Source organism: Vidua macroura, chromosome 13 (assembly GCF_024509145.1).
Source record: "Vidua macroura isolate BioBank_ID:100142 chromosome 13, ASM2450914v1, whole genome shotgun sequence".
NCBI classification, from domain to species: domain Eukaryota; kingdom Metazoa; phylum Chordata; class Aves; order Passeriformes; family Viduidae; genus Vidua; species Vidua macroura.
In genome coordinates, this window is record NC_071583.1 from 22,007,004 (window position 1) to 22,027,991 (window position 20,988).

A 20,988-nucleotide genomic window follows, 5' to 3' on the forward strand; every position below is an offset into this window, starting at 1 on the left:
CCCCTTGATTTTTCCTAGGATCTCTATTAGATCTTGATGAAGTAATAATTGCTTTACCAGAGAAAGGTTCATCCCAATGGGAGTAGGCAGTAGCTTGTGAATCAACGTGAGATTGGATTCTAAAAGTTCATGTGAAGTAACTGGAGCTAGAAAAGAAAAATCACATCCTGCAATTTTAGTAAAGTTGCAAGCACAAAAATTGGAATGATTTTTAGTAGCTACTACTGTACTTTCTATAAACACAGTATCCCAAGCGGTTCTGAAGCAGGCACACCCATTGTCTGTAGATACAAGGACTGTTTCAGAAGTCTCGTTAGGATGAATATCAAAATGACAGCTATTTTGTTCTGTCTCCAGACAAATATCTTGAGCTACAATTGCATTACCTTCACAGATAAACCCTAGTTGTTCTCAGATGGTACAGGACTCTAAATTGACAGTTTGCCATTTGTCATCAATTTGACGGGCCCATTCTCTATGTTCAGAAGGATAGAAAGTGGGTCCATCATGATTTAATCCTAGTGCAATGATAGGGAATATCAAATGCACCCAGGCATTTCTTATGGTCAACGCAAATGCTGTGGCTGTGTTTGTGTTAGGGTCATAGGTAAAATTCACTAAATTCCACCAGGATTGGAAATCTCTTTCAAAGTCAGTGGCACTGTCCCAGACTATTTTCCTAATTTCAGTGGGAAAAGTGCCTTCTTCACCTTCTCTTATAATTGAGGCAGCAACTGACTGCATCCATCATTGAGCCTGGATACGGCTAAGAGCTAAGGAAACGTTGCTTTGTGCGGCATTAAGTGCATCAATGATCAATTTGCTATTATTTACATTTATCTTTTCCCAATTTGCTAGAATGTTTGATAGCAACCACTGATGTGTTCCCAAGGCTGATAAGGACGATTGCAGTGGTTGTTGTATTTTGGTTAAATCTTTAGTTGTGGAAGCCAATTTATTCATTCATACTTCTGAATCAATACTATTTAGGATTCCCAATCCTGTTCCCACAAGACCAGTTATGTCTCTTGGCAGCCGGTTTTTAGGAGGCTTCCACTGTCGCAGCCAGGTTGTCCAAGCCTGAAAAGAGGTCTGCAAAAAGGGTGAACAAGCTGGTTGTATTTCTCAGATATTGTTTTGCATCAGCAATTTGACTTGTTTAAGAGACCATAACAGATTAAACAATATCTGTTGTTGGCCAGTTTTCCTGATTCTACATGGTCCAATTTCAAAAATTTTCGGGCTAAGTGTAACCAGTGGTTGGGTGGTAGGTGTCACAACATTAACATCAAGTCCTACTCCAGTATTTGAATCAATACTTTCAACTTAAAAAACAAAAACAAAAACAAAAACAAAACAAAACAAAAAAAAAGTGCTTCAGTATTTTTGGACCAAAACCAAACTACTTCTACAGTTTGTGTTCACGTGAAATTGTGCCAACAATCCTGTATGCTTGGCTGCGTACAAACCTTTTTGTGCTTCAAGAGATCCTTTCACTTTTTCTGCATGCTACCACAATTAGTTCAGACCACGGTCACTCAGCTGCTTTCTGGCCATGGGGTTGCGGTAGGATGCAGAAAAGTATTACCAGTTTTATCATGGATTAGGTGGTCTTCATGTCCCTCGGAGTTCTTCTGAGAAAGTAAACACAACAGAATTCTGCCGCCGAGAGGCAGAAAAGTTAGAATGATGGAATTATCCAGCATGTATTTGTCCAATGCTCTTTCCCTAGAGCACCAGAGGATTCCCATGCATATTTCTTCAGAGGGGGTTTTAGCACAAGTGCTACTAGTCCTATAGTAAGAGAGGTCCACCAGAACAGGTTGGCCAGGGTCATGAGCTGGATTATTAGGATCATTTGGTACAGAGCATAGGAGTCAGTGTAGATGCAGACCAAAGAGGAATTCTGTGCTTCTCGTTGAAAAACACTCCAGACAGCTATCAGCTCCCCACTGTGTGTACTACCTTCTCCCTCTGTAATCATTTGCTCACCAGAGGAAAAGTGGAGGGCTTCTGCCCTAGATTTCCATACTTTTCCTTCCCCTTTAGCAAAAGCATCAGTAAACCAAGAGTTTGCTGATTGTTCGGGGCAGAAAGGAGGGGTTACTTTGATTACAGAGGCAGGTTTGTCCAAGCTCTCAGTTTCTTGGATTGCTAAAGTTTTTACAGCTCCTTCTGTCATTGAGAAGAAGTTACAGTAATGTTCAACCTGAGCATACCACTTTCTCACTGAGGCCCTCTGGGCCACCCCGTCAGGAGGGGGACTCCCACTAGTGACTGTCTTACTAACCTTGAAGGGGCCTCTCAATACAATTGGTTGTTTTTGTGCAATTTTTTCTACTTCTAGGAAAGCTAAGATAACCATCAACAATCCTTTTTCCCAGGTAGTGTATCTTTTCTCAGCATCTTTGGAACCACGGGAATCAAAACCAACAGGTCTTGTCGGAGCCTCAGGACCCCGCTGCCATATGTGTACTGACAGCCCTGAGGAGGCAAATGCCCATTCCACCTGGAAAGGATCTGTAGGATGGATAGGGCCCAGTGCTTGATGAGCTGTTGCTTCAAAAATCAGCAATTGCAATGCTGACTCCTGAGAAAGACTCCAATCCCATTTCACCCCTTTCCTCAACAAGTCATAAAGGGGAACAAATGGGTCGTTCCAGTGACTAGGAAATCTGTCTGGTCTTTCTACAGGAGATACAGCTGCTATCGTTTTTGGAAGGAGAATTGCTGTAGGTTTGAGTGATTCTGGAAGCCCACAAATTCAAGGGGTCATTATCTTGGGCTTCACAGGTAATTGCATCAGGGATTCAAAGCCAGGAATTCATTTCTTTTGGTGAGTCATTTGCAGGCAAGCAGCTTTGTGCACATTTTCCAAGAGCTGGTCGGGGGTACTAATTCTAGCTATGGGATCTCCCCTTTCCAAGGGGCTTGTTCCCCCGGCCCAAAAAGCTGCACGCTGTGTCAGGGACCATGTGTCACCTTTCTCTCCTGTTGTTAAGAAGACACCATGTCCCCAATACCCACTGGCTTCCTGTTCAGTGAATTGAATTTGATCACCACCAGTGAGGGACACCCGGAAAACATATTCTGTTTCTGATTCATGTGGAGGCTGTCCGTATTCCCTTTTAAGCTTAGCTAGCTCGGTGGCCGTGTTTAGTTGTGATGGTATGCGTTTGGTTGTGATGTGAGGTTCCAGATCATCATCACTGAGATAGTTCTACTCTGTTTTAATCAAGGGTCTCAAGTGATGGCAGCAATGTTCCCCACAATTACTTGCTGCTTCAAGTTCTTGATGAGGATAGATTTGTTTAATGTGAGGAGTTTCCTTCTCCTCAAGCTCTGTAGAGGAATCAGCATGATGTGATTTGTTAATATGTTCCTCTGTTAAGGCAGCTCGCAATGCATAGATCACATTTTTTTGCTTCATAGAACTGTTTTTGCAAAATTTCAACTAGATTTTGAAGGGAGTCTATTATAGCATGTTCCTCACTTCTTCGCTCGAAGCCATTTTCTATAGCTGCCATAAGACAAGCTCCCAAAACTGAGCAGAAGATAGTTTTATTTTTGCCCAGTTTGAATTTTGTTTCATGTTGTAATGAACACACTCTATCAATAACATTTTCTAAGTTCAACCAATTACTCTGTGCCCATTTTTCTCCTTCTGTAGAAGGTTTGGCATTGTGTTTGGCTAGTAGTGCATAAAATTCAGCTTTAATTTCAAGGCTAAGATTGTCACTCATTTTGTGAAGGGACCAAAACCACGACAGGGAGCTACAAACTTAAGTTCCACAAAACTGCACAGCCCTCGCTGTGTCGCCCTTCGCTTCCCTGGCTGGGTGAAAGGACAATAATCTGCCTGGGAGGCTCTGCTTAGTTGCTTCAAGTTGTCCCTTCCTTCCCAGACCACATACACACAACAACAACAAAACAACAGTGTCCCGCCCTTTGCACTAAGGGATCCTTTATGAATTGCCAAAGACAGTATGGGTGCCTTTTCAGCTGCAACCCTTCTGTCTAGACAGAAATCCTGTCCGTGACGCCAATTTTAATGTCACGATCCGTTTCTTGCGGGGTGTCGTGATGGTTCTTTTCACCCATCCCAAAAGTGCAACAAAGGCAAACAACAAGGGACTATCAGTTAATCACAACAAATGCACCTTTAGTAGGGGCCAAAACAGTAAACGCGATAGTGGGGATCTGAAAGGAGATAAAAGGTTAGAGAGAGAACAGGGATATGGGAATAGCTACCAACACAGGCGAGATCCTCAGTGCTCCGGACGATGGGGATCCGTCTGTCGTGTCGGGGGAGTCTTCGAAGTTCTGGTCGACTCGGGGCTCCAATTATAGTCCACAGAGGAGAGAGGGGGGGGAACAAGTGTAATAATGAAAGTCCATTGTAATCGCCCCGAGGGAACGGGTGAGTCCACAGAAACCACCAAAGCAAGACGAATCCAATGAAGAATAAGTCCATTTGAATCACTGAAGGGAAACAGGTCATGTCATTAGTGGTCAGACCACCAATTTCCCCTCCTCCCTATAGCAGGGGTCTCAGTCTCAGTCCTTGGGAGGAGGGTTCTCATTCTTTCTTTGTCACAGTGGTAACGAGGCAGATGAGGGGTCTTCAGTGAAGGACCGCGAGAGTCACCCCAAAAGTTCATTGGGCTTAAGAACGGAGATTAGAAGCAGGCCGCGCATCAGGCTGTCCCGTGCTGGCTCCATGTCAGGTCTTTGCCAAGTCCTTGCCAACTCCTTGCCAAGTTCTTACCAGGCCTAGTTGGGAACAGCCAGCATGACGGTTCAGTGGTCCCACCTGTGCTGTGTCCTGTTCTAAGCCGGAACTACAGTGGGGGAAGGGATTCTTTCTTGTGGCAATCGGAAGGCAGAATGGAAAATGAGGGGCTTCTGACGGGCTCTTACAGCCTCGCATTCACACACATTCATCCCCCCTTTATTCGCCCTGTAATGCAAAGGATCTCCCAGTTGCCGAGCCGTGGGGGCTTTTAGCCGCTCGGCACGAAGCTCGGGTAGCTGGTACATCTGAGGGTCCACCAGAAGAACGGGAGGGACACTCGGGCTGCTGAAATCCTGCTCGTTGATTGAAGGGTCGCAGAAGGGGCAAACAGGGAGACAACGAAGCAGTAGAGAGGCAGATTCCGAGAGGCCCGAAGGGCGGGGTGAGGATTCTTTTACTGCGTAGGGGTAGGAGGGTTTAGCATTCGAGGGTACAATCGGGAGAAGGCTAAAGGGAGGGGAAATATAACATTAACCAGTGGGGAAAAGGGAAAGGAGTGTTCTTGGTGGAAGAACCGTGGAACAGAGAAGATTCTAGGCTAAGGGGCAGACTTGAACAACAACTGACAGGACAGGGGGAGGGTACAATTCTCTTACGAAAGGGGGTGGAGAACTCATACAACTGCTGTTTCCCATGGCAACCCTAGACTGCCTTCCCCAACCCCTCCCCCTGCACCAGTGACAGCTTTTAACACTGAAGGGCAGTGCTATTGTATAACAAACACTTAATTCTTAGCCCAGCCGGGCTCGCTGGCTACTTTTGCAAGCTTTTTACCAACTAGCGATGCTTGTAAGCGGTGCTTGTAACTCCTAGCTTGTACCACGCTCCCACTAGCTGCGCTATCAGCTAGCGGCGTTCAAAGCAGCTCCTCAAACCGCGGCTTGTGCCCGCGCGCCCGCTGCGCTATCAGCTGGGCCGCGCCTAAAGCACCTTTGCAAGCCCCGACTGAAACGATACGCGGAAGAAATCAATAGACTCCATAACCTGGGGTAGTTATGAAGTGGGTACGTATGTCAGCGCCCGGCACAAGTGAGATAGCTCTCCAAAACTTGTGCCCCGAGCCTCAGTCTGACCCACACTTTTATTCTTAAAGACGTTCCATATGCAATACATTGCACAACTTTTTCATGCATATTCCACCCCTGGCCCCGCCTGTCCTCGCTTCTCATGCGAAGTAAGTCCACGCCCTTCTGGGCATGTGTGGTTTGCTGTGGTGGTCGTACGGGGGTCTCTTGGTGGTCCTGAGGCTGAAGATTGTGTTCTTCCTCATGATTGAACTTTTGAACTTTTCCTCTCTGCGCGTGCGCTTTTGGTCCTTTGGTGCTTATCTGAGTACGTCTGTCAGTCTTGATAGGCTTGGAGACAGAGGAGCTTCTTTATTTTAATTCAGAAGGAAAGGGTTCTTTCCTTCTTCTGGTATTGTTCTTCATGCAAGAAGCTTCAGAAATTTGCATTTTCCTTTGCCCTTTGTATTAGGCAGAGGTTTCTTAAGCAAAAGGTTGAAAATTCAACACATAACTCTACAAGCTAAATTAGAAATGCTTAATTCATTTTGTTAACCTAACTCTAAAAATCTCTATTTCACCTCGAGAGCTGTCACAGAGCAGAAAGCAGCTGAGATGCTGAAAAGCAGCAAAGCTGAACTGCCTGCCTCAGCTTCAGCAATGTGCAATTGACTGAAGGCGAAACACGAAGCAGCAGAGCAGCGGGCTTCTGTGCGCACTGAAGGCAATTGCAAGAATCCAGCAGCTGCTCCTTGCCAAGCACAGGCAGCTGCCTGTGTTCTTGCTTCTTGACCAACTCACAGTTGCCTTTCTTTTCAGCAGCTGCCACCGTGTTCTCTGCATCTCGGAGCCTCTGGGGAGCAACAAGAATTTCCAAGGTGGGATGCATGAAAACCAAAATAAAAACTCAGGAAGGTTGTCCTGGAACACCTCCCATTGGCATGCCAAGAGTGAATTCAAGAGGCAGGAGAGCGGCAGCCACCGTCCTGCAGCTGTCTGCGAGCTTCGCACACAAGCCGGCTTCTTCGCGGCTTCGTTCTTCGCCTATGCAAGCTACCGCGATCTCCGGCTGCCGGAGGCCAAGAAGCGGCAACTTCGCGCACAGATGACTGGAGCGGCAGCGGTGCGCTCCGAAGCGCCGCTTTTGCCGAAAGACGCCGGGAAGCGGCACTTGCTTTCGGCCAGCTGCGGAGCTGCGTATTCTGCCTCTCGAGTCGCCTACATCTTAGCGAAAAGCTTTTCCGCTCCAGTTCTCAAGGAGAAAGTGTCCCAGCACTGCTCACTTAGCCCGACCTTGCCAGGAAATAGGATTTGCTGCACATTCCAAGGACACTGCATTTTCCTGGGCAAGCTGCAACCTGCTGGCAGATGGCCGTGCTCTCTGCCCACTCCTGCCCAGTTCTTGGTACTAGCGGGCACGTTGCAGCCTGGCGAAGGCAAGAAACCTCGAGAGCTGTCACAGAGCAGAAGGGCAGCTGAGATGCTGAAAAGCAGCAAAGCTGAACAGCCTGCCTCAACTTCAGCAGTGTGTAATTGACTGAAGGCGAAAAACCAAGCGGCAAAGCAGCGGGCTTGACCCACACTTTTATTCTTAAAGACGTTCCATATGCAATACATTGCACAACTTTTTCATGCATATTCCACCCCTGGCCCCGCCTGTCCTCGCTTCTCACGCGAAGTAAGTCCACGCCCTTCTGGGCATGCGTGGTTTGCTGTGGTGGTCGTACGGGGGTCTCTTGGTGGTCCTGAGGCTGAAGATTGTGGTCTTCCTCATGATTGAACTTTTTAACTTTTCCTCTCTGCGCGTGCGCTTTTGGTCCTTTGGTGCTTATCTGAGTACGTCTGTCAGTCTTGATAGGCTTGGAGACAGAGGAGCTTCTTTATTTTAATTCAGAAGGAAAGGGTTCTTTCCTTCTTCTGGTATTGTTCTCTATGCAAGAAGCTTCAGAAATTTGCATTTTCCTATGCCCTTTGTACTAGGCAGAGGTTTCTTAAGTAAAAGGTTGAAAATTCAACACATAACTCTACAAGCTAAATTAGAAATGCTTCATTCATTTTGTTAACCTAACTCTAAAAATCTCTGCTTCAGTCCCCCCTTTTCTTAAAATAGATTAAATTCTTTTACTACAGGGGTCTTGATTTAAATTCTGATCTACTATCATGACCGTCCTCTTTCAGTAAGATTCTATGAGTTCTAGAGAGTGATGTCAGACTGGCTATGTGTTTTAACATCCTCGAATTCTACATGAGTGTTAAAGTAGACATCATTAAACTTACAGTAACTAAAATTAATAGGATTATAATTGGGTGACATAAAGTCTTCTAAACAGTGTATTTCACTAGTTATGACTTGTGTTTATTAGCTAGTGATTGGTGCTGGATACACCAAGTTAAGAGACTTAACATACAGGAGGTTAGTGACATGTCTTGGGTAGACATTCTCTTTCGCACCCCATATGGTTTTTCATAAAGCAATTCAAAGTGGTTTAGCTTTTCTTTAGTCTTGGGTTTGGTTCGGATCTGCAGTAGTGCTAATGGGAGGGATTGAGTCCATGAAAATTAGCTTCTTGTCCCAATTGTACAATTTGTTGTTTGATCAAATGATTCATTTTTTTTACCTGACCACTTGATTGTGGGTTATATGGGGTGCGAAGTTCTCAGTCTATGTTCAAGTATTGGCTAACTTGTTGCACGAATTTTACAATAAAATGTGGTCCTCTATTTGAGGAGATTGTGGCCAGGACTCTAAAGCGTGGTATGTTTTCTTGTACCAATACCTTAGTTACTTCTTGAGCTTTAGAAGTCCTGGTGGGGAATGCTTCTGGCCATCCTGAAAAGGTATCTGTTAGCACCAGGAAAAACTTATACCCCCCTTTTCTTGGCAATTCTGTACAATCAATCTGCCATTGCTGCTCTGGCCCATGACCCTTCCTAATCTGGCTAAGCTTTGGTTTGGGAGTATTTTTGGGGTTGGTCTGGAGGCAAAGGTCACATTGTCGAGTTGTAAATGTCTAGTTATGCTAGAGCATCAATACCCCAATGGTTTTCTGGTGTTCTTCCTTTATTAGGGACCATCATAAATAGGAGGGTAGAACTAATTTTCCTTCTATGGTGGCCCATCCCTCTTGGTTATAGTCTCCTTTTTGCTCATAGATTAATTTTTTTCTGGTTTGTTGTATCTTGGCTTACCTTTAGGGGAAATTTGCCCGTCTTGCTGCTTCTTTTGCTTCCCTATCTGCCAGCTCGTTTCCTTCTTCCAATTCGGAGTTGATCTTCTGATGTGCCTTAATGTGCATGATCGCTACTTTCTCTGGCAACTGGACTGCTGCTAGAAGTCGCAGTACTTCTGATGCATCTTTAATATTTTTCCCTTGAGACTTCAGCAGTCCTCTCTCTTTCTAAATGGCTCTGTGAGCATGCACTACTCCAAATGCATACTTCGAGTCCGTGTATATGTTTATTTCTTTCCCTCTTGCCAATTCTAGGGCCCGAGTTAGAGCAATTATCTCGGCCTTCTGTGCAGAGGTATTTGTTGGCAGGGGCCCAGATGATATTACTTCCTTGCACGTTGGAACTGCCTAGCCGGCGTGCCGTTTTCCACTGATGATATAACTGCTTCCATCAGTAAACGAGACTTCTGCATTCTCGAGAGGGGTGTCCTTCGAGTCAGGGCAGCTGGAGTAGGTGGCTTCAATGGTCTCCAGGCAGTCATGTTCCACTGGTTCCCCTTGGTTTCTACTGAGGAAGGAGGCTGGATTGACAATGTTAGCCACTACTATCTCTACATCATCTTGCTCCGCTATGATAGCTTGGTATCTCAGGAGCCGTTGTGGGGAAAGCCAATGCCCACCTTTTACCTCTAGCACTGCAGACACTGTGTGAGACACTAGCACAGTTCTTTTCTGGCCTAGGGTGAATTTGTGTGCCTCTTGGATGTTCAGGACGACTGCTGCAACAGCTCTGAGGCACCCAGGCCACCCTTTAGCTGCTGTATCCAATTGCTTAGAGAAGTAAGCCACTGCTCTCCGATATGGGCCCAGGTCCTGTGCTAGTATTCCTAAGGCGATTCCTTGCTTCTCATGGGAGAATAAAAGGAAAGGCTTACTCACGTCCGGCAATCTCAGGGCTGGAGCTGACATGAGGGCTTTTTTCAGCTGGTTGAAAGCTTGCGTAGCTTCCTTTGTCTCTTGGATGTTCCTGCTTTCAGTTGCAATCAGTTCATAGAAGGGCTTAACAAACAGTCCATAGTTACAGATCCATAACCTGCACCACCCTGTCATCCTCAGGAAAGTTCGTAGTTCCTTTACCGTCTGAGGTTTTGGGGTCTGGCATATTGCCTCCTTCCGGCTTTGGCCCAAGGTACGTTGTCTAGCACTGACTTCGTAACCCAGATAAGTTACTTTCTGTTTTACTACTTGGGCTTTTTTCTTTGATACTCGGTACCCTTGGAGCCCCAAAAAGTTCAAGAGGCTTATCGTCCAGGCCGTGCATGCTTCCCTTGTCCGTGTGGCTATCAGGATGTCATCTACGTACTCTAGCAACTTCCCTTCCTCTGGAGGGGCTTCTCAGGTCTCTAATTCTTTTGCAAGTTGTTCTCCAAACAAAGTGGGTGAGTTTTTGAATCCTTGTGGGAGTCTGGTCCATGTCAGTTGAGTTCTTGGCCCGCTCTTAGGATTTTCCCATTCAAATGCAAAAATTTTCTGGCTTCGTGGATAGGAAGGCAAAAGAAGGCATCTTTTAAATCTAAAACGGTAAACCAAGTTAGCTCGGGGGTTAAGCAAGTTAATAACGTGTAGGGATTGGCCACCACAGGATACAGATCCTCAGTGACCTTGTTTATGGCCCGCAGATCCTGTACTAACCGGTATGACCCATCAGGTTTACCAACTGGTAGGATAGGGGTATTAACACTTACATAACATAAGTTGGAACAAGGTATTATAGACAATATCATGGTCATCAATGGAAGCAATATTTGATGGAACTTTTTCAGTTCTGAGGGTTCGTAACTTGTGTTTGTCGGTGACAGCAGGGAAGCACAGTGAGGCTGCTTAACAGGGCAGGATGCATACATATACTTTCCTTCGTCTACATTCACTTAACTTTATTTTACTTACTCTTACACATAACAAAACAACCACAACAACAAGGTACCTTTTCTTTTTCAACACACCTATTACACTTGTAGGTGTCCCTGGCTAGTCCCAGTGTTCTTGGATACCCCTCAATCTAGCTGTGTGGTTCCCAACTCTAGATCCTGTCAGACTTCTCTTCAAACTGGCAAAATTTTTACTCAATCTTGGCTGCTCTCAACAACCCAGCAAACTTAATTCTGGGTGCTCTTGGAATGTTAATCCCTCAACCCAGCAGGTTTGACTTAACCCTGGATGCTCTTGGAACATTAATCCCTCAATCCAGCAGGTTTGAATCGACCCTGGATGCTCTTGGAACATTAATCCCTCAATCCAGCAGGTTTGAATCAACCCTGGATGCTCTTGGAATATTAATCCCTCAATCCAGCAGGTTTGATCTTGGATGTTCTCGGGCATTCTTATCCCTCAATCCAGCAGAATTTTTAGGGGCCCCTCCTACACATTTTACCTTTTATTTTTCCCCAATAGATTATGCCAAGAAAACCCTCTTTTTACCTTTTCATTAATTTTTTTTTCTAATTAATTACCTTTTACTCCCCCCCCCCCCCCCCCACTAAGGGGTCCCACTCTTTCTCTGAGACCCAGTCCCAGGGGGGGTTCTCTCACTCTTTCTATTACTTGCTTCGTCTCTTTACTGGCCGCTTTTCTCGCGAAAAAGACGGAAACGCAGCATGGGAGACTGCCGCTCTCGCTTAGCAGGTCTGGGGTAACCAGCCCGCCTCTGTCACGATCCGCTTCTTCCGGGGTGTCGTGATGGTTCTTTTCACCCATCCCAAAAGTGCAACAAAGGCAAACAACAAGGGACTATCAGTTAATCACAACAAATGCACCTTTAGTAGGGGCCAAAACAGTAAACGCGATAGTGGGGATCTGAAAGGAGATAAAAGGTTAGAGAGAGAACAGGGATATGGGAATAGCTACCAACACAGGCGAGATCCTCAGTGCTCCGGACGATGGGGATCCGTCTGTCGTGTCGGGGGAGTCTTCGAAGTTCTGGTCGACTCGGGGCTCCAATTATAGTCCACAGAGGAGAGAGGGGGGGAACAAGTGTAATAATGAAAGTCCATTGTAATCGCCCCGAGGGAACGGGTGAGTCCACAGAAACCACCAAAGCAAGACGAATCCAATGAAGAATAAGTCCATTTGAATCACTGAAGGGAAACAGGTCATGTCATTAGTGGTCAGACCACCAATTTCCCCTCCTCCCTATAGCAGGGGTCTCAGTCTCAGTCCTTGGGAGGAGGGTTCTCATTCTTTCTTTGTCACAGTGGTAACGAGGCAGATGAGGGGTCTTCAGTGAAGGACCGCGAGAGTCACCCCAAAAGTTCATTGGGCTTAAGAACGGAGATTAGAAGCAGGCCGCGCATCAGGCTGTCCCGTGCTGGCTCCATGTCAGGTCTTTGCCAAGTCCTTGCCAAGTCCTTGCCAAGTTCTTACCAGGCCTTGTTGGGAACAGCCAGCATGACGGTTCAGTGGTCCCACCTGCGCTGTGTCCTGTTCTAAGCCGGAACTACAGTGGGGGAAGGGATTCTTTCTTGTGGCAATCGGAAGGCAGAATGGAAAATGAGGGGCTTCTGACGGGCTCTTACACCACCCCGTGACTGACGATTGCCCTCGAAAGATCTTCTTCAGCAGGATTCCATGGTGTCGTCGTGGAGTCTTCAGGACTCGTCAAGTGTTGGCAGCAGGTCCCAGGGAAAAGAGAAGAGGAAAAGGGAAAGAAAGAGAAAACGGGAAAACTAAAACAATCACAACATATTAGTAATCACAACAAATTATAATTAAACAATAAGCAAAATACAATTAGTAAATCAATAATAGTTATTTAAATAATAATCAATATGAATCAATTAAACAATAAATTGATCAAATAATAAACCAGTATCATCAATATTAAACAGTAAAGTAATAAACCTAGTATAATCGATATTACTCAGTACAATTTTATAAACAATAAACAAAAATAATTAAAACAGCGATTAGAACAAATCATAAAAGAAAATGATGTAAAACATATCTTCTAACCTTATCATCTTCTTGTGTCTACTGTCCTGGGAACATCTCTAGTGTAAAGGATGTCGGCCAAGTGGTGTGCATTAATTATAGATGTTAATTTTGTTCATCGTTTCATCATTCTCCAATTTACAATAAGCAAGATTACTGATAAAACAAAACCAATCATAACTAAAATCAGAAGAACAACAATGGGATGACACAATTTCTTCAGGATACCGGTGGCGGTGGGTGACCACCCGAAAAGGGTATCCCACCACTTGTGCTCGGCATCACTTTTCACCCTTTCTACAACACGATGTATTTCTTGCACATGATGATGAACAGTTACCAGAGTTTTCTGTCCATTCCCCTTGATTTTTCCTAGGATCTCTATTAGATCTTGATGAAGTAATAATTGCTTTACCAGAGAAAGGTTCATCCCAATGGGAGTAGGCAGTAGCTTGTGAATCAACGTGAGATTGGATTCTAAAAGTTCATGTGAAGTAACTGGAGCTACAAAAGAAAAATCACATCCTGCAATTTTAGTAAAGTTGCAAGCACAAAAATTGGAATGATTTTTAGTAGCTACTACTGTACTTTCTATAAACACAGTATCCCAAGCGGTTCTGAAGCAGGCACACCCATTGTCTGTAGATACAAGGACTGTTTCAGAAGTCTCGTTAGGATGAATATCAAAATGACAGCTATTTTGTTCTGTCTCCAGACAAATATCTTGAGCTACAATTGCATTACCTTCACAGATAAACCCTAGTTGTTCTCAGATGGTACAGGACTCTAAATTGACAGTTTGCCATTTGTCATCAATTTGACGGGCCCATTCTCTATGTTCAGAAGGATAGAAAGTGGGTCCATCATGATTTAATCCTAGTGCAATGATAGGGAATATCAAATGCACCCAGGCATTTCTTATGGTCAACGCAAATGCTGTGGCTGTGTTTGTGTTAGGGTCATAGGTAAAATTCACTAAATTCCACCAGGATTGGAAATCTCTTTCAAAGTCAGTGGCACTGTCCCAGACTATTTTCCTAATTTCAGTGGGAAAAGTGCCTTCTTCACCTTCTCTTATAATTGAGGCAGCAACTGACTGCATCCATCATTGAGCCTGGATACGGCTAAGAGCTAAGGAAACGTTGCTTTGTGCGGCATTAAGTGCATCAATGATCAATTTGCTATTATTTACATTTATCTTTTCCCAATTTGCTAGAATGTTTGATAGCAACCACTGATGTGTTCCCAAGGCTGATAAGGACGATTGCAGTGGTTGTTGTATTTTGGTTAAATCTTTAGTTGTGGAAGCCAATTTATTCATTCATACTTCTGAATCAATACTATTTAGGATTCCCAATCCTGTTCCCACAAGACCAGTTATGTCTCTTGGCAGCCGGTTTTTAGGAGGCTTCCACTGTCGCAGCCAGGTTGTCCAAGCCTGAAAAGAGGTCTGCAAAAAGGGTGAACAAGCTGGTTGTATTTCTCAGATATTGTTTTGCATCAGCAATTTGACTTGTTTAAGAGACCATAACAGATTAAACAATATCTGTTGTTGGCCAGTTTTCCTGATTCTACATGGTCCAATTTCAAAAATTTTCGGGCTAAGTGTAACCAGTGGTTGGGTGGTAGGTGTCACAACATTAACATCAAGTCCTACTCCAGTATTTGAATCAATACTTTCAACTTAAAAAACAAAAACAAAAACAAAAACAAAACAAAACAAAAAAAAAGTGCTTCAGTATTTTTGGACCAAAACCAAACTACTTCTACAGTTTGTGTTCACGTGAAATTGTGCCAACAATCCTGTATGCTTGGCTGCGTACAAACCTTTTTGTGCTTCAAGAGATCCTTTCACTTTTTCTGCATGCTACCACAATTAGTTCAGACCACGGTCACTCAGCTGCTTTCTGGCCATGGGGTTGCGGTAGGATGCAGAAAAGTATTACCAGTTTTATCATGGATTAGGTGGTCTTCATGTCCCTCGGAGTTCTTCTGAGAAAGTAAACACAACAGAATTCTGCCGCCGAGAGGCAGAAAAGTTAGAATGATGGAATTATCCAGCATGTATTTGTCCAATGCTCTTTCCCTAGAGCACCAGAGGATTCCCATGCATATTTCTTCAGAGGGGGTTTTAGCACAAGTGCTACTAGTCCTATAGTAAGAGAGGTCCACCAGAACAGGTTGGCCAGGGTCATGAGCTGGATTATTAGGATCATTTGGTACAGAGCATAGGAGTCAGTGTAGATGCAGACCAAAGAGGAATTCTGTGCTTCTCGTTGAAAAACACTCCAGACAGCTATCAGCTCCCCACTGTGTGTACTACCTTCTCCCTCTGTAATCATTTGCTCACCAGAGGAAAAGTGGAGGGCTTCTGCCCTAGATTTCCATACTTTTCCTTCCCCTTTAGCAAAAGCATCAGTAAACCAAGAGTTTGCTGATTGTTCGGGGCAGAAAGGAGGGGTTACTTTGATTACAGAGGCAGGTTTGTCCAAGCTCTCAGTTTCTTGGATTGCTAAAGTTTTTACAGCTCCTTCTGTCATTGAGAAGAAGTTACAGTAATGTTCAACCTGAGCATACCACTTTCTCACTGAGGCCCTCTGGGCCACCCCGTCAGGAGGGGGACTCCCACTAGTGACTGTCTTACTAACCTTGAAGGGGCCTCTCAATACAATTGGTTGTTTTTGTGCAATTTTTTCTACTTCTAGGAAAGCTAAGATAACCATCAACAATCCTTTTTCCCAGGTAGTGTATCTTTTCTCAGCATCTTTGGAACCACGGGAATCAAAACCAACAGGTCTTGTCGGAGCCTCAGGACCCCGCTGCCATATGTGTACTGACAGCCCTGAGGAGGCAAATGCCCATTCCACCTGGAAAGGATCTGTAGGATGGATAGGGCCCAGTGCTTGATGAGCTGTTGCTTCAAAAATCAGCAATTGCAATGCTGACTCCTGAGAAAGACTCCAATCCCATTTCACCCCTTTCCTCAACAAGTCATAAAGGGGAACAAATGGGTCGTTCCAGTGACTAGGAAATCTGTCTGGTCTTTCTACAGGAGATACAGCTGCTATCGTTTTTGGAAGGAGAATTGCTGTAGGTTTGAGTGATTCTGGAAGCCCACAAATTCAAGGGGTCATTATCTTGGGCTTCACAGGTAATTGCATCAGGGATTCAAAGCCAGGAATTCATTTCTTTTGGTGAGTCATTTGCAGGCAAGCAGCTTTGTGCACATTTTCCAAGAGCTGGTCGGGGGTACTAATTCTAGCTATGGGATCTCCCCTTTCCAAGGGGCTTGTTCCCCCGGCCCAAAAAGCTGCACGCTGTGTCAGGGACCATGTGTCACCTTTCTCTCCTGTTGTTAAGAAGACACCATGTCCCCAATACCCACTGGCTTCCTGTTCAGTGAATTGAATTTGATCACCACCAGTGAGGGACACCCGGAAAACATATTCTGTTTCTGATTCATGTGGAGGCTGTCCGTATTCCCTTTTAAGCTTAGCTAGCTCGGTGGCCGTGTTTAGTTGTGATGGTATGCGTTTGGTTGTGATGTGAGGTTCCAGATCATCATCACTGAGATAGTTCTACTCTGTTTTAATCAAGGGTCTCAAGTGATGGCAGCAATGTTCCCCACAATTACTTGCTGCTTCAAGTTCTTGATGAGGATAGATTTGTTTAATGTGAGGAGTTTCCTTCTCCTCAAGCTCTGTAGAGGAATCAGCATGATGTGATTTGTTAATATGTTCCTCTGTTAAGGCAGCTCGCAATGCATAGATCACATTTTTTTGCTTCATAGAACTGTTTTTGCAAAATTTCAACTAGATTTTGAAGGGAGTCTATTATAGCATGTTCCTCACTTCTTCGCTCGAAGCCATTTTCTATAGCTGCCATAAGACAAGCTCCCAAAACTGAGCAGAAGATAGTTTTATTTTTGCCCAGTTTGAATTTTGTTTCATGTTGTAATGAACACACTCTATCAATAACATTTTCTAAGTTCAACCAATTACTCTGTGCCCATTTTTCTCCTTCTGTAGAAGGTTTGGCATTGTGTTTGGCTAGTAGTGCATAAAATTCAGCTTTAATTTCAAGGCTAAGATTGTCACTCATTTTGTGAAGGGACCAAAACCACGACAGGGAGCTACAAACTTAAGTTCCACAAAACTGCACAGCCCTCGCTGTGTCGCCCTTCGCTTCCCTGGCTGGGTGAAAGGACAATAATCTGCCTGGGAGGCTCTGCTTAGTTGCTTCAAGTTGTCCCTTCCTTCCCAGACCACATACACACAACAACAACAAAACAACAGTGTCCCGCCCTTTGCACTAAGGGATCCTTTATGAATTGCCAAAGACAGTATGGGTGCCTTTTCAGCTGCAACCCTTCTGTCTAGACAGAAATCCTGTCCGTGACGCCAATTTTAATGTCACGATCCGTTTCTTGCGGGGTGTCGTGATGGTTCTTTTCACCCATCCCAAAAGTGCAACAAAGGCAAACAACAAGGGACTATCAGTTAATCACAACAAATGCACCTTTAGTAGGGGCCAAAACAGTAAACGCGATAGTGGGGATCTGAAAGGAGATAAAAGGTTAGAGAGAGAACAGGGATATGGGAATAGCTACCAACACAGGCGAGATCCTCAGTGCTCCGGACGATGGGGATCCGTCTGTCGTGTCGGGGGAGTCTTCGAAGTTCTGGTCGACTCGGGGCTCCAATTATAGTCCACAGAGGAGAGAGGGGGGGGAACAAGTGTAATAATGAAAGTCCATTGTAATCGCCCCGAGGGAACGGGTGAGTCCACAGAAACCACCAAAGCAAGACGAATCCAATGAAGAATAAGTCCATTTGAATCACTGAAGGGAAACAGGTCATGTCATTAGTGGTCAGACCACCAATTTCCCCTCCTCCCTATAGCAGGGGTCTCAGTCTCAGTCCTTGGGAGGAGGGTTCTCATTCTTTCTTTGTCACAGTGGTAACGAGGCAGATGAGGGGTCTTCAGTGAAGGACCGCGAGAGTCACCCCAAAAGTTCATTGGGCTTAAGAACGGAGATTAGAAGCAGGCCGCGCATCAGGCTGTCCCGTGCTGGCTCCATGTCAGGTCTTTGCCAAGTCCTTGCCAACTCCTTGCCAAGTTCTTACCAGGCCTAGTTGGGAACAGCCAGCATGACGGTTCAGTGGTCCCACCTGTGCTGTGTCCTGTTCTAAGCCGGAACTACAGTGGGGGAAGGGATTCTTTCTTGTGGCAATCGGAAGGCAGAATGGAAAATGAGGGGCTTCTGACGGGCTCTTACAGCCTCGCATTCACACACATTCATCCCCCCTTTATTCGCCCTGTAATGCAAAGGATCTCCCAGTTGCCGAGCCGTGGGGGCTTTTAGCCGCTCGGCACGAAGCTCGGGTAGCTGGTACATCTGAGGGTCCACCAGAAGAACGGGAGGGACACTCGGGCTGCTGAAATCCTGCTCGTTGATTGAAGGGTCGCAGAAGGGGCAAACAGGGAGACAACGAAGCAGTAGAGAGGCAGATTCCGAGAGGCCCGAAGGGCGGGGTGAGGATTCTTTTACTGCGTAGGGGTAGGAGGGTTTAGCATTCGAGGGTACAATCGGGAGAAGGCTAAAGGGAGGGGAAATATAACATTAACCAGTGGGGAAAAGGGAAAGGAGTGTTCTTGGTGGAAGAACCGTGGAACAGAGAAGATTCTAGGCTAAGGGGCAGACTTGAACAACAACTGACAGGACAGGGGGAGGGTACAATTCTCTTCCGAAAGGGGGTGGAGAACTCATACAACTGCTGTTTCCCATGGCAACCCTAGACTGCCTTCCCCAACCCCTCCCCCTGCACCAGTGACAGCTTTTAACACTGAAGGGCAGTGCTATTGTATAACAAACACTTAATTCTTAGCCCAGCCGGGCTCGCTGGCTACTTTTGCAAGCTTTTTACCAACTAGCGATGCTTGTAAGCGGTGCTTGTAACTCCTAGCTTGTACCACGCTCCCACTAGCTGCGCTATCAGCTAGCGGCGTTCAAAGCAGCTCCTCAAACCGCGGCTTGTGCCCGCGCGCCCGCTGCGCTATCAGCTGGGCCGCGCCTAAAGCACCTTTGCAAGCCCCGACTGAAACGATACGCGGAAGAAATCAATAGACTCCATAACCTGGGGTAGTTATGAAGTGGGTACGTATGTCAGCGCCCGGCACAAGTGAGATAGCTCTCCAAAACTTGTGCCCCGAGCCTCAGTCTGACCCACACTTTTATTCTTAAAGACGTTCCATATGCAATACATTGCACAACTTTTTCATGCATATTCCACCCCTGGCCCCGCCTGTCCTCGCTTCTCATGCGAAGTAAGTCCACGCCCTTCTGGGCATGTGTGGTTTGCTGTGGTGGTCGTACGGGGGTCTCTTGGTGGTCCTGAGGCTGAAGATTGTGTTCTTCCTCATGATTGAACTTTTGAACTTTTCCTCTCTGCGCGTGCGCTTTTGGTCCTTTGGTGCTTATCTGAGTACGTCTGTCAGTCTTGATAGGCTTGGAGACAGAGGAGCTTCTTTATTTTAATTCAGAAGGAAAGGGTTCTTTCCTTCTTCTGGTATTGTTCTTCATGCAAGAAGCTTCAGAAATTTGCATTTTCCTTTGCCCTTTGTATTAGGCAGAGGTTTCTTAAGCAAAAGGTTGAAAATTCAACACATAACTCTACAAGCTAAATTAGAAATGCTTAATTCATTTTGTTAACCTAACTCTAAAAATCTCTATTTCACCTCGAGAGCTGTCACAGAGCAGAAAGCAGCTGAGATGCTGAAAAGCAGCAAAGCTGAACTGCCTGCCTCAGCTTCAGCAATGTGCAATTGACTGAAGGCGAAACACGAAGCAGCAGAGCAGCGGGCTTCTGTGCGCACTGAAGGCAATTGCAAGAATCCAGCAGCTGCTCCTTGCCAAGCACAGGCAGCTGCCTGTGTTCTTGCTTCTTGACCAACTCACAGTTGCCTTTCTTTTCAGCAGCTGCCACCGTGTTCTCTGCATCTCGGAGCCTCTGGGGAGCAACAAGAATTTCCAAGGTGGGATGCATGAAAACCAAAATAAAAACTCAGGAAGGTTGTCCTGGAACACCTCCCATTGGCATGCCAAGAGTGAATTCAAGAGGCAGGAGAGCGGCAGCCACCGTCCTGCAGCTGTCTGCGAGCTTCGCACACAAGCCGGCTTCTTCGCGGCTTCGTTCTTCGCCTATGCAAGCTACCGCGATCTCCGGCTGCCGGAGGCCAAGAAGCGGCAACTTCGCGCACAGATGACTGGAGCGGCAGCGGTGCGCTCCGAAGCGCCGCTTTTGCCGAAAGACGCCGGGAAGCGGCACTTGCTTTCGGCCAGCTGCGGAGCTGCGTATTCTGCCTCTCGAGTCGCCTACATCTTAGCGAAAAGCTTTTCCGCTCCAGTTCTCAAGGAGAAAGTGTCCCAGCACTGCTCACTTAGCCCGACCTTGCCAGGAAATAGGATTTGCTGCACATTCCAAGGACACTGCATTTTCCTGGGCAAGCTGCAACCTGCTGGCAGATGGCCGTGCTCTCTGCCCACTCCTGCCCAGTTCTTGGTACTAGCGGGCACGTTGCAGCCTGGCGAAGGCAAGAAACCTCGAGAGCTGTCACAGAGCAGAAGGGCAGCTGAGATGCTGAAAAGCAGCAAAGCTGAACAGCCTGCCTCAACTTCAGCAGTGTGTAATTGACTGAAGGCGAAAAACCAAGCGGCAAAGCAGCGGGCTTGACCCACACTTTTATTCTTAAAGACGTTCCATATGCAATACATTGCACAACTTTTTCATGCATATTCCACCCCTGGCCCCGCCTGTCCTCGCTTCTCACGCGAAGTAAGTCCACGCCCTTCTGGGCATGCGTGGTTTGCTGTGGTGGTCGTACGGGGGTCTCTTGGTGGTCCTGAGGCTGAAGATTGTGGTCTTCCTCATGATTGAACTTTTTAACTTTTCCTCTCTGCGCGTGCGCTTTTGGTCCTTTGGTGCTTATCTGAGTACGTCTGTCAGTCTTGATAGGCTTGGAGACAGAGGAG